Source organism: Phascolarctos cinereus, unplaced genomic scaffold (assembly GCF_003287225.1).
Source record: "Phascolarctos cinereus isolate Bilbo 61053 unplaced genomic scaffold, phaCin_HiC Scaffold_1;HRSCAF=81, whole genome shotgun sequence".
Lineage (NCBI taxonomy): Eukaryota > Metazoa > Chordata > Mammalia > Diprotodontia > Phascolarctidae > Phascolarctos > Phascolarctos cinereus.
The window spans coordinates 24,235,137-24,249,832 of record NW_027555514.1 but is presented as its reverse complement, the minus strand read 5'-3'; the positions used below and the strand labels follow the sequence as shown (position 1 = coordinate 24,249,832).

General features: G+C 41.2%; 1 pseudogene; it reads right to left on the bottom strand.

Annotated features, from left to right (window-relative positions):
• Window positions 1-1,450: 1,450 nt before the first annotated feature.
• LOC110213005 (5'-3' exoribonuclease 2 pseudogene) lies at window positions 1,451-13,261 on the bottom strand (annotated as a pseudogene).
• Between the last annotated feature and the right edge of the window lie 1,435 nt (window positions 13,262-14,696).

Here is a 14,696-nt window from a genome sequence, read left to right as displayed (position 1 = left end):
CGGTAGACCTAAGGGTTGTAGCTCAGTCTTACCACCTGCTAAGTAGGAATAGGGGTAGCTGGGTGGTGCAGTGGTTAGAGGAGTCAGGAAGACTCATCTTTCTGAGTTCAAATCTGGCGTCAGACTTCCTAGCTGTGTGACCCTGGGCAAGTCACTTAACCCTGTTTGCCTCAGTTTCCTCACCTGTAAAATAGGCTGAGAAGGAAATGGCAAACCACTCCAGTATCTTTGCCAAGAAAACCCCATATGAGGTCATGAAGAGTTGGACATGACTGAAACAACTGAACAAAAATAAGTCCCTCTTTGTTCTGCCCTGCTCGGTTCCTATCTACTGTGTATCATGTTCAGTTCTAGGTACCACATTTTGGGGAAGACATAGAAAAAATGGAGGGCATCCAGAGGAGGGCAACCATGATGACAAAGGAGGACCAGAATCAGTGCAAGTTACAAAAAGGCGAACTAAGTCTTAATATCAGGAGTGAAAAACCCTTCAACTGGAGGTGGCTAAAAATAGAACAGCCTGCCTGTGGAAGAGAGTGGGCTCTTGCACACCCATTTGTCATGTGTCTTCCCTTCCCAAATGGTTTTCTGCTTTCCCAGGTGGAATGTGAGCTCCTGAGTGCACTGGGAACTATTCCATTGTGCGCCTCCATAGTCCCATCACAGTAATGAGGTGTATAGAGAGTTCAGGGGTGCACAGGATGTTCAAGGGTGCATGGTATGTTCAAAAAGGACTAGCACCTCTGGCGTGAGGTCTTGCCAAGCCCTTTTCATGGCTTCTTATCCACCTTGACTATCCACCTGGCACTCACCTCTCACCTGTGGTTCCAAGAAGCTGTAGCACACACAGTGGCCATACCCCTGTAAAACCATCTCAGCAGACAGATCAAACCTGGTTGATGGTAACTGACAGGCCTCAAATCCATCAGTAAGTTAAGAGGATGTCTACTCCAAGCATGTGAAAACTTCCCCAGCAAAATAGATGGATAAGAACAATTTGTTCCAACAGTCATGAAGGCCACTGAAGCAGGTGCTGTGGAGTATTTAGATATTCTCAGACATTGAAGATGCCAAGGCTGCATCCCGAGCCATCGCCAGCCATCTTGACTTTTGTCCTACCACTGGACTTTGATGACTCTTGAAGACAGAGTGAGACTGATGACTTTGCACAGCTTTGCCTCACTCAAATCCAATTCATGCACAAGTCAAGATGTGTGTCTTAGTCCTCTTTGAAAACGAAGGACAAGCAGCAATGATACCATCACAGTGACGATATTTGTCTCTCAATGGCTGCATTACTGTTACCTGCATGCTGTTTTCTCAGAATGCCTCCATGGGCTTCTGAATTTGCAATCAGAAAACCTGGGTCCAAGTCCTATCTTTGCCAAGTATAACCTCCATGGCCTTAGGCCAGTCATTTAACTACAGTGGGCCTCAGTTTCTTCATCTATTAGATGAGGGAATTGGACAAGATAAGCTCTAATGTTTCTTCAGCTCTCAATCGATGACCCAATGAGGGTCCTGTTTCATGCACCATATTTTTGTATATACTAACTAAATTGTCAATTTCCCTTCCATATTCTTCAAAGATGGCAAATGTGGAAGGAAGCCATTTCCCACAAAGAAAAGAAAAAAGAAAACCCAGTCATTGATGCTTCTCTCAACATCAAAAGTAAATGGCAAGCTGGCCATGGTTAATACGCTTTCTAAATACTCATGAAACACATTTAGCCGAATGTAGACTAACTCTCCTTCTGAAGCAGGAAGACTCTATTCAAACTGATCATGCTCGCCCTGGTTTTCCCTTGACAAACCCTGGCAGTCCTTGACCTTGTGCCTGAGCTGATTGCAAAGACCACACAGTTTTGGTTTGCAGGGTTCGAATTTTTCAGTAATCATTGTAAAGTTTGGCTCACGTGTGGCAAGTCCAAGCATAATGAGATCAGCATCTGGTCAACATAAGCCATGATGAGTATTTGGGTCATAGTGAGGTTGAGCTCTTTATCTTCTGACATAATCCATGATCTTATGTTCTCCTTTACCAGGAGCACTAGCAGTAGATAAAATAGCTGTCAAATGTTCCCAACCAGGGTCATTATTCAAACGATCAGCAGTGTAATATCGAAGGCATTTAGCAGGATTGTCCATGAACTCAGTCCCTGGGGTGATATAACTGCTGTCAAATCTTTCTTTGATCTCTTCTGGGGAAAGAAAGCCACCTTTTGAAAGTAGCTCTTCCCTGAATCATTGCTTCTCTATAGTTGCTTCCACTCCTTCCTTCGATGCTCTAAACCTTCTGGAATGCTGCTGGTTCATTTTAGCACGTGGCGCTACTCCATCTCTTGCCATGTAGAGAAGTTGCCTTGGTCTTACTATACTGGAGAGACTATCGATATGCTCAAAAATGGCAGCTATCATTCTATCTTCCTTTTTTGGTGCTGGTTTATCTTCAGGATGCGTACAAGAATGGGTGATTCCATTCATATCCAAATATGGATTATCAAACTCTGCTTCACTTGGATTAGGTTTCCTGCTATCAACTGAGATCTTGATGCCGTTGTATTTTGAGGGGCTTTTCCTTCTCTGTTTCGACCTCAGTTTCCTTCTTCATCTGTAAAATGGGAATAATGGTACTACCTACCTTCTTCATAAGTCTGTTACATGGAAAGAACTTCATGAAATCTAAAGCTCTCTACCAGTGTGATGTATTACCCTCATTCATTATCCCATTTGGCCCTAAACCCCAGTTGGGTATTTTTCCTTTATCACCTCCAGAGGTGGGATCTTTAATTCAGCACACTAAAATTTAAGAAAAATTGAAAAATAATAGTAAAAAGTTTTAGGGAGGGATTTGAGTATGACTCTCCCTACCATACAACAAACACCCTCCTCCCCCTCCCACCAAAAAAAAAAAAACATTGAGAGAAACTGCTACTGAGAAATCATCAAGTGTCATGAATGGGTCTTAGACTTCTTTCTATTAGACTAGGTCACATACCATCACAGATGAAGAATAAATATCTGATGATTGAGTAATGGGATAATCTATTTGGAGTAACCATGGCATAATTAGAATACTACTTCAATTGGAAATGCTATTAGCTAAATGGGGAAAATATGAAAAGTTTTATTTCCTTTCTGAGTTTTTTTAAGGCCTTTTTGGTACCTCACCTATGTTTTAACTCACTGGAACTCCCAACAAGGAAACTCCTCCTACCAATGCATACTAACTCATCTGTAATTTTTATACTTCTTGGGAGTTGAGGGTGGGGAGTGACTAGCCCAGAGTTACATTGCCAATATGTGATAGGAGTAATACTTGGACCCAGGAAGCATAGCCTCCCCACCCCCTGCCCCACTACTTCACAAGGCCTCTCTCCTTTCGGTTTTAAAGGAGGGTCCCATTTCCTTACTAAGCAGAACATGCCAACTTAGGTAAGATAAAATTATTAATCTAATCAGGAGAAAATGACTCCATGCAAATGAACAATAATTATCATTCAATGAAGGTATCCTTGATAGGAAATATAATTAGGGTATTGAATAGCAGAACATATTAGGGAATCTTCTCAGCAGCCAGGTCTTTAGAATTGGTTATCCTCTCATCATGGAAGCTGGAGAATCTGAAGCTGAACTTCTCATGGTATGCAAACGAGGTTTTCTCTTCATTGCTTTGCATGGTTTAGTGTGGGAGTAGACAGTAAAAACGACTTGATTTACTGAAAATCTGTAAATTCCTGCACCCCCTTGAAACTCTGAACATGAAATCCATCACACTGAAAAAAAAAAACCCACTCTTGGCAAGGACCATTACCATTCCGTCCTACAAACTTATCAAAATAACTTATGCCAAGACACTCAGTAGGCTGTACACCAAATCACTAGCTGATACATACTAAACCAGCCCTGGAATGTCTCATTACCATTACGAAATTTTGAGATTTTATATTGGCTATTAGGGAGTATTAGAAACCTCCAACCGGGCAAAAGTATGTTATAGCTGGAGGGGTCTGGGAGATACTTAGAGTCTTGAAGGGGTTCTTTATGAGACAAGACCTTCTTGGCTTGACAGCTGTCGGGCACACTCTGTGATAGCCTTCCAAATTATTCCAAGCTGCAGATTAGTTGCACAGTTTCATTGCTAAATGCTGGCTTTTCTAATCAACCATGGTTTGAATGCCCATGGAATTTGCCCTGATCCTCTGGTAAATGTTAAGTCTTGGTTGGCAAGGGACAAGCAAGGGATTGCTCTGAAGTCTGAAGGGCCAAAGAAAATCTATATAAAACAAAGATAGATTTTCCTCCCTTCTTTAATGCAGAAAAAAATGCTGATGCAAATATCCGATGGGCATTAATGCCATTTCCCTAACCTCAAGGGAATGTTCTGCAGAAAAGATACTTTTTCAGCTACTAGACTGTCTTCTTGTCAGTCTTTACAAAGCCATGTTTCCAAGTCTGATGAATGCATTCTTGCTGGTTTATATATAACTCTGATTCTTGGAGAGAGGCTTTTGGAGGGCAACAATAACATTGTTGTTTTAAAGAATCAAAGGATCTCTTCATGAGAAAGTCACTTGCTAGAGCTTAAATGTCAAGGAGAAAAGTCCCATAAACTGTGCTGAAACAACCATTCATCAAGTCTTAAGTCTTGTAAGATCATCCCTCATCCATGTGAAGAAGACAGGGAAGGTCTTCTTCCATTACCCTTCCCTGAGTCCAGAGGTTGGCAAAAACTATGGGTCACAAAAAGTTAGGGGTAAAGTTAGAGAAAATACTAGCACGGCAACTCTGTGTGATGGATGCTAACAATCTACAAGGATTGTTGGTTTCTTACTGACGTCATGTGAAAACTGCTTTCTGCCACCAAAGCCCCTGTTTTCAAAGACTAACACTCTCTCAGTGATGCTCTGTGGCTGTAGGTCATGGCACACCAAGATCTCAGCAGAATCCAAACCGCAGGTGAGCCAGTGGCCAATGCAGTGTTCATGGTATGAATGAAAGCAGGCTGCTGCATCTCACCATTGAGAAGAAGCAGAAAAGATGTGTATGATCAGGTAAACATAGGGCAAGAGAGAGAAAGCCTGACTGTCAGGCAGGAAGATCTGCTTTTGAGTCCTGCCTTTGGCACATACTAGCCGCGTGATACTGCAAAAATTACTTCATCTCTCAACAACTTTTTTGAGATTTTTAGCTGCAGAAGAGACCCTGACCCAAACGGATAAAGGAAATTTTCTCATCAGAAATTCGCTATGATGATGAAATCACAGGTCTATCAAAAACAAACCAAGTGGAAAAAGGAATGAGCCAATCACATGGGCAGAATGAAAGGTAACAAGTGGGTGGTCTGTGGGCTGCCTTGACATTTTTATCTGTTTCATGGGTCACTATGCCCAAAGAGTTCATTACCTGGTGACTCAAATTTTGGAGATGAATTTCTCCAACTTTGACTGGGCTGCTCTTCACCCAAAGCAGAGGCATTCCATTACCAGAGCTACTCAAAGCTTTTCTAGATTATAAGAGGCTGCCAGAGTTACAATCCATTAGCCTTTAAAAAATAATTTTAATCTTAAAGGAAGACCTCAATTTTGTTGGATATTTATGGAGACTTTATGGAAATACATAGGCAGAAATCACTCAGGAAGAAATGACTGCGTTGCCATCTACAACAACACAGTAGGTGCTTAATAAATGCTTTTGAATTGTACAAATGCTTTGGAATGCTTTTGAACAAATAAAATGAAGCAAGCTGGACTTTAAAAAAAAAGCAGTAAATTAAGGGGAGGGAGGGCTCTCAGAAACATTCCTTGTAGATTCTTACCATCCATCACACCCAGTTGCAGCACTAGTATTTTCTCTAACTTCACTCCTAACCCACTGTGAACCATAATTCAAATTATGTGAAATTGAAAAGCTTTTGTACAAATAAAATCAATACAGTTCAATTTAAAAGAAAAGTAGAAAACGTGGGGAGGGGTGTCTTTATAGTAAATACCTCTCATAAATATCTGATATCCAAGATGCAGAAAACTAACACAAATACATAGTACCAATATTTGTCCCTCAATGAACAATGGATCAAAGGATAAAATACACATTTCATAAAAGAAGTACAAATTATTAACAACCATACGAAAAGTTTCTTTTCCAAATCACGAATTATGCAAATTAAATAACTCTAAGGTTTGATCCCACACTCCACAAATTAGCTAAGACGGGAATAGTTGGTATTGGAAAGGGTAAGGAAGACAGTCACGCTAATATATTGCTAAGGTGCTATGCATTTCTCAAATAACTCTAAGAAACAACTTAAAAGCATACCCCCCCCAAAAGTGATTAAACTGTTTATACAATGAAAACAATAGCCTTAGATAAAACACAACCAAAAAATTCTCAGCCTGGCACTTGATGCTACCTCCCTGTGCTGCTAGAAGAACAGTGCTTTTTAAAGCTCAAAGTGCTATATAAAGATGAGTTGTTACTGCTTTGGACTAACCTTGACATTCTCAAAGAGGGTAAGGTATAATCACCCCTTTGCCTGCTGCTGCCCGGAGGCTAGGAAGGAAGCCCTCCAGCTACTGAGTGTGCTCATTAGAGGTATTTGTAACTTGATAGATGGCCTCAAAATAACTCAGAGATTATGGCTTTATAACAGAATTGTGTTTCTCAGTATATTCTAATTTTGTAGATGGGCTGAAGCAGACATTCCCTTGGTGACAGGATACCATTGTAATGAAAATAGAATCCATTCAGAAAGTTTGACCTTGTTCGAAGATTCAAAATGTGGGATTTGAAGAGTTGGAAGGTACCTCATAGAGTATCTGGTCTAAACTCCTAATTTTCTAGATTAGAAAATAGAAGGCAGGAAGCAGAAAGGATTTGCATAGCCAAGGTCACCCAGGTAATAACAAGAAAAGGTGGGGATTCAAAACAGGGGCCATAACTACAAATTTACCACTTTCACAACTACACCACACTTACTCCACTATTGTCTCCTAGCCTAAAAATGTCTCCTCGTCCAGACCGCACTAACAAAGCCTCCCCCATTATTTGACCCTTCATCCCACCTTGTCCCTAACGCAATACCTGACCCAACAAGGTATGGAGTGGTATAAAACTTTATTTTAAAATGTAAAAACTATTCTTAGCTCAAGGGCCCTACAAAAACAGACTATCTGACTTATGTGCCATAGTTTGCTAATCGTGGTCCAGAGACCTGATTCAAGCTGGCTCCAGCAGACCCAGCTTCATAATGATGCCCACAGTTCAGGACAGCTAAGCTTATTCTTGGCCCCTCCCATTCTTAATAAAGTATCTTCTCAAAAGTCTCTTTGGAAGCATGGCCAGCTTTGAAAGCTATAGTTAGGGGACATCAGAGACTTAGTTGGGGGCCATCAGAGACTCCAAGAGCCTTCTTGCCCCTGTCCAGCTCTGCTCTTCTCTTTCACGCAATAATCCAAGATGTATGACTGAATAAGCAAGCCAGCCATCTTTCAGAAACAATGCGTAAAGGTGCCACCTGGAGGGAGGGGGGTGGTTAAACAAAGAAGCCTCCCCCTTCAATCTTTGCTCCTCAATATCTCTCTACTTTATGGGCAGAGTGCTGAGCCTGGAGTCAGGAAGACTCATCCTATCCTCCTAAGTTCAAATCCAGCCTCAGACACTTATTAGCTGTGTGACCCTGGGCAAGTCACTTCACCCTGTTTGCCTCAGTTTCTCATCCTGTAAAATGATCTGAGGAAGGAAATGACAAGCCACTCCAGTATTTTCCAAGAAAACCCCAAATGGGGTCATAAAGAGTTGGGTATGAGTAAAACTACTCCACAACAACAGCCTCCCGACACGGACACACACATTCTACAAGTCCTATCCATTTGGGTTACAGAACTGTTTTCTCAAAATACAAACAACCACAGACAGAACAGAAAGCCCATCACTCATTTATGATGACTCTGACTAACATTAAATTGATTGCTGTCTGCCCAACACCATGCTGTGATGTGCTCCATATATGCATTTTTGTTTGGGAGAAGGGAGAGGAAGACCTGAGGGATAATTGTGGAATGGGGGGGGGGGGATAGAGAGAGCAACCTGGGATGGGCACTCAATTAAGAGGCTAATAACAATAATGATATTAATAGCAATAATAACTTTCATGTGTTTACATGTTGTTTGTCCTTCATTCTTGAAGGGGACCAGTGATATCAGGAAGGTGACAGAATGACTTGCAAGTGAATTAGATTTTTAAGCTCACTTCAATCTGTGACTGCGCAAAGTCACCAGCCTCACTTTCTCTTCCCGAGCCATCTGGGTCCAGTGGTAAGACATAGGTTAGGATAACTGGTGATGGCCCCGGAGGCAGTGGGAGACCCTGGCCTTTTTAAGCTAGGTTGTTCCCGGGTTTCAGTTTGTCTGACAATCCAAACAAACAGAGAAAGGAAGAGGCTTATAGAGCAAAGTGTACTTTCAGTGTGAGAAGTCCACAAATAGAGTGAATGTCTAGGATGAGGAGGCTTCTGTGGAATGGTAGAAAGACTCAAGAGTCAGGAGAGGAATGTGCCTCTGACACATACCATCTGTATGACCCTGGGCAAGTCACTTAACTTGGTGTTCTAGGTAGCTCTCTAAGATTATACTTTTCTGACCTGCTTTGGCACCTGGCTAATTGATACCAACTGATAGTCAATGGGAGGAGCACATTGGTGGGTGCTTAAGAGAAATAGCATTAGAAAGACACTCTTAATCCCTCAGGGCTATCTGTAGAATCCTGAGGGGAGAAGAAGCCAGCCTCTGTCTGGGGACCTAGCCTGCTAGTACCTAAGGGGGTTGGAGAAAGTAACCTTGGCAATGTACTCCACTAATATTTCATGATCCATGGTATGGAAAGAATGCTAGAGTCACATTTTGAGGACCAGGGATCCCATCTTGGATCTCACCCTATATGACTGTTTTGCCTTGGACAAGTAACTTCTTTTGGGCCTTAATTTCCTCATCCATAAAATGAAAGGATAGGACTGGATGATTTCTAAGATATTTTCCTGCTCAAGACCTAGGATCCTAAGGTTCTAGTGACCAGAGGTAAACCTCTCTGCTCCTCCAATTTCGTTCATTAGCAGATTTCTGCCATTTCTGCACTCCCTGTGATGTTTCCCCTCCACAGCCCAAAGCAGCAGAAGCAGGTGGAGAAAATCCCTTCACCCTACTCCCCACTCCTGTCCCCCCTACATCTGAGTCTAGTCTTCAGAAAAGGCAGCATCCTTCCCCAATCTGCCACGTCCTCCACCTCTCCAGCACTGTCTCCCACTGCTTCCCTTCCTGAATCCCCAATTTCAATTTAACTGGATAACCAGCTGTTCTGAGATGCTCTGTCTTCTGCCTCCTCGAATTTGGGCAAACCATCTCCCTGCTTGGAATGTACTCCCCCTTCATCTCTGTTTTCAAATCTTTGTTTTCTTCCCAGATACCTTCAAGCCTCCCCGCCCAAAGTGTTGTCTCTCGCTCCCTACTCAACTTTCCTCTGATAAGTCTATAATATTTCAGAGTCTATAATAATTCTATAATATTTCATAGGTCTGTGATCTCTATGAGAGGTAACTGGTGGCTAGGTAGATAGAGTGCTAGGCCTGGAGTCAGGAAGACCTGAGTTCAAATCTGGCTTCATACTGTTACTAATTGCGTGACCCCTAAATCATTTAACCTTTATTTTCCTCAATATTCTCAACTGTAAAATGGGGATAATTACCTCTCCAGTGTTGTACTGAGGATCAAATACAATAATATTTGTTAAGCACTTAGCATAGTGCCTGCAATTCAGTAGGTGCTATATAAACATTTGTTGCCTTTCCCCTATCCATCATGATGGTCTAGAACAGTGATGTCAAACTCAAATAGAAACAGGCCACATTTTGACTTAGAAAACCATAAATTCACATTATCTATGTTGTATTCTATTTTTACTTATTTTTAAACATTTCCCAATTACATTTTAGTTTAGTTTGACCCCCATTCAGAACTGCCTCTTTGACACCTCTGGTCTAGAAGACAGACTGTGATCTGGGAAAATAGGGAAGATCACCATGGCAGAGTTTTGGGATGGGTTGAAGGGGGTGCAGAAGGAAAGCAGCAAGGCAGTATATATGTGTGTGTATACACATACATAATGTTTTGTTTGGTAGTTATTAAATTTATAATAAAATACATTATTTTATATTATATTATATATTACATATGTATATTATATGTATATAATACATATTATATTGTATATATTATATACATTATATATTAATAAATTTGTAATAAAATGCATTAAGTTCTTAATAAAAATACATTACATATAATCACATATGTATACATACATATACATGTATGTGTATGTGTGTGTGTATATATATGTGTATATATATGCAAACTATCTGGACCAGGTATGGCAGCATCTGTGGCTATGCCTGGCAGAGGCCAAGCATTGCTTGGGTCTGCTGACCCCCGATAAACAGATTAAAGAGAGGAGACAGGCCGCAAGACCAGCTCAAGAGGGGAAACCTTTCCCTCCACAACAGAATGGCCCATGCCCACACTTTTGGCCATTGCCATCTGAAAGCCACAGGCATGACTGATCTGAGTACTGCATCTTGCAGCATTGGAGACAATACAGATCTGATCATTTTCTTAAGAAGGCATATGGTCTGCTCTTACCAAAGCTTACCATTAGGGTCTCTTGACATCTGATTTTGCCACAGAACACACCAGGTCAACCTTCCTACCTTGGGTTTCACCTATTTCCAACCTGTCCAGCTGATCATAGTGGGGAAGCATTGCTTTTCCTGGCTCCAGGATCTCTATAGGACCTGGAGCACCTCCATGGGTCTAGGATGCCATCCCCTTCCAGGGAATGAAGGGGACGACAGGCACCCTGGCCAGCCTTCTCTTTGAAGGAGACCATGAAAGAACTTGACAAGATTGTGACAGAAAGAGCAAGACCTGGGCAGCTCTTTATCATCACGAAGCAGACTTCTACTTGAAAAACAGATATAGAGGCAAAGCAGGGCAGGATAACTCTACTGGTCTATATATCATAGAGCTAGAGCAAAGGTTCTTAACTTGGAATCCCCAAGAGGTTTGTGGAGAGATTTTGGGGGTTCTATGGACCTGGATGATAAAAAAAAATCACAGCTTTATTCCTACTTTCGAAATTTAGCTTTTCCTTCAGGTATGCATGTAGGCAACAAGCCTTGTTCTGAGAAGGGAATCCATAAGCTTCACTAGACTGCCAAAGGAATCCATAATGCAGTAATAACAGCTAGTGCTTCACATATGTTATCTCATTTGATCCTTACAACATACCTGTAAGGCAGGTGTTATTATTATTCCCATTTTACAGATGAGGATACTGAGGCTGAGAGCAGTTAACTGGCTGAGGGTCACACAGACAAGAAAACTTCCAAGATTTCCAAATCCAGCTCTTTGTCCACTTACTTCACCACTATTTGCCTCAACCATCCCAAACATGCATAAAACTTCTGAGAGGTTAGTGGTATACCCTAGTATAACTGATTTCCCAACTCTAAACCTCCCCCACTACTCCTCTCTGCTTATCCAAACTGGAAAGAAGTTGGAGAACCAGGAACCAGACAGTGGAGAGACTGAAAGCAAATGCAGGGGAAAGTCTAGACACACTTAGGAACTGCCATTCATAGCTGCAAATTGGACTTTATTTCCAATGTTTGAATACCGATTGATTATGAATGAATGGCTTTTTGTCTCATTTTGTTAGTTACCTACATATCCTATTTATCAGACACTTTTCAGAGATATTTGCTACCAATCAGTATAATTTTGAAGGTTTCTCTTTATACCTAGAAACTGGCAAAGGTGACATGAGATGGGAATACTCCATATTGGAGGGCTGTTCAAAGACAGGCTCACTAAAGCACCATTGGCTGAGTTATGCATTGGTCTAATTATTCTGTAAAAAAAAATTGTCAAATTATGCTAAAAATGGGATTCAAATATCCACGGCCTTTAACCCAGAAATCTCATTGCTAGGCATATACTCCAAGGATGTTAATGATAAAAAGAAATATTTACAGCAGCACATTTTGTGATAGCAAAGGACAGGAAACAAAGCAGATGTCCATCAAATCAGGAAGTCCTAAATAAGGCGTACATAAACAATATGGAGCTTTGAGAAACAATGACTATGATGAATACAGAGAAATGCGAGCAGCTGAGATGAACTGATGCAAAGTGAGGAAAGCAGAACCAGGAAAACAACTTACACAGTGACTACACTGATGCAAACGAAAAGAACAAGAGAAACAAAATAACTGAAACAATGCTATGCAATTTGGTTCTAAACTGGTTCATTCTAAGAAGAGATCTGAGAAGGCATTTCCCTTTCTTCTTTCAGAGATGTGCAGCTATGGATGGAAATGCTGAATACAGTCACATTTTTTTTTTCTGATGTTAAGATTGGGTGACTTTGCGAGACTCCTTTTCTCTTTTTTTATTCTTTCTCATAAGGATGGATAGGAGGGGAAGGATACACTAGGAGATGTCTGTGAAGCAAGAACAAAATATATCTAAAAATATTTTAAACTAATGGATATTTTCATTAGTATCATTATTTGGGAGGTGAGGGAAATGAGAACTTCATGTTTTCTAATAGCAGAAATATCAACTCAGGAGTCAACGTGGCCCAGTGGGTAGAGGGCCAGCCTTGGAAACAGGAAAACCTGATTTCATGTCTTGCCTCTGACACATTGACTGTCATAGCTTTTCAGGGCTCCCCTACCCGCACCCCCAAGCTACTTTCCAAAACTGTAAGTTGAAAACTATTTGAGACTCTTCTCCAGGAAGACGAAGTCATAGGTTTAGACCAAAAGACAAAATAACATTTTGAAAGTCTAACTATATTCTGAGTTTCCCACAAATTAGAAATCTGAACCTCTGCTTCCTCCCCACAACAGACAGATGTGTCGCTGCCACTTCGATGGTCTATGACTCCTCCTCACCCACTTCTGGCCGGCTAGGGAGCCCGGGGAGTTTTCTATCCATGGACAATCCTGTAGTGTGGATGTCATTCGCTACAGTTTACAGCAGGGCAGCTGAGGAGAGGCCAAGGGCCACGTCTGCTGGATTCCAGTCCTAGAAATACAGAGGTCTCTCTCCCGAGCTACGTGACTGCCTGAACAGGTCCGTCCTCCAGGCTTCAGTTTACCATGTCTGTGGCTTGGGTGCCCCCCCCTTCAATGCAAGGCGTCATTGTCCCTGACTTCCTGCCAGTGGGCAAAGAGGGAACAGGGTGTCAGAAGCCCAGTCTGGTAGACAGGTTTGTTTGTTTTTTTCAGTCAGCCATCTGCTCCGCTCATTTCAGAGGAGGTCTCTGTGAAACTTAAGGCTTTGAATTCTGGCCTGATCCCACAGTTTAAATCGACTTATTACCATACCAATAGTTTAACACAAATATTCAATTCTCCTACTGATGCTTCTTCTTCACTTGACAATACCTCAAAATAAATGTCTTTAAAGGTGATTTTAATAACCAGGACATTCCAGTTATACTTTACGGTTTGTAAAATACTTTGTCTTCTACAAGGACCCCATCTGCAAGCTCCTGGCCATAGGCATTTCTTTTTTTTCTTTTCCTAAACCAGTCATTTCAGTGCTAGAGGACACTTAGAGTAAAGGGACTTTCTCCCAATGCAGGTCAGCACCTGCTTTGCAACTGGTAGGCTTAGAAAGTACCCTGGGGCTTGAGGACTTAAGTGGCTGGCCCAGGGTCACACAGCTTATTGGTATGTAGGAGAGACAGATGAGTCAAGGTCTTCCAGATTCTGATGCTGGTTACCAGTCACCGTTCATTCCACCATTCCTCTCTCTATAGGATCATGGGAACATTAAGAATTGTGACTTGATCCACGTGCTTCATTTATAGAAAATGAAGTGACTTTCCCCATTATGTCACACATGTAAGTAAGTAGAAGTTAGGGTTCAAATCCAAGTCCTTGGTACTCTTTTTTTTTCCAATTACATGGAAAAGCAATTTTTTTACATTTGGGTTTTTTTTTAATTTTGAGTTTTAAATTCTCTCCCTTCTTCTCCTCTCCTCTCATTGATAAGGAAAGTAATTTTATATAGGGTATACACCTTCAGTCATGTAAAACATATTTCCCTATTAGTCATGCTATGAAAGAAAACAGGCCAAAAAAAACAAGAAAAATAAAGATTTTTTTTACAGTATGCTTTGATCTGCATTCAGATGTCAACAGTTCTCTCTCTGGAGGAGGCTGACATTTTTCATTTTAAGTCCTTCAGAGCTGTCCTGGATCATTGTATTGCTGAGAGTAGCTAAGTCATTCCTAGTTAAGCATCATGATAATAGTGTTACTATGTCCTCCTGGTTCTGCTCACTTCACTTTGCATCAGTTCATATAAATCTTTCCAGGTTTTTCTGAGTTAATCTTGCTCATCATTTGTTATAGCACAACAGCATTCCATAATAACCATATAACACGACTTATTGAATTGTTGCCCAATTGATGAGCCTCATCAATTTCCACTTCTCTTCTACTACAAAAAAAGAGCTGCCATACATATATTTGTTGAAGTATGTGCTTCTCCTCTTTTTTAATCTCTTTGGGCCACAGATTTAGTAGTGGTGTTGCTGAATCAAACGGTATACACGTTTGATAGCCCTT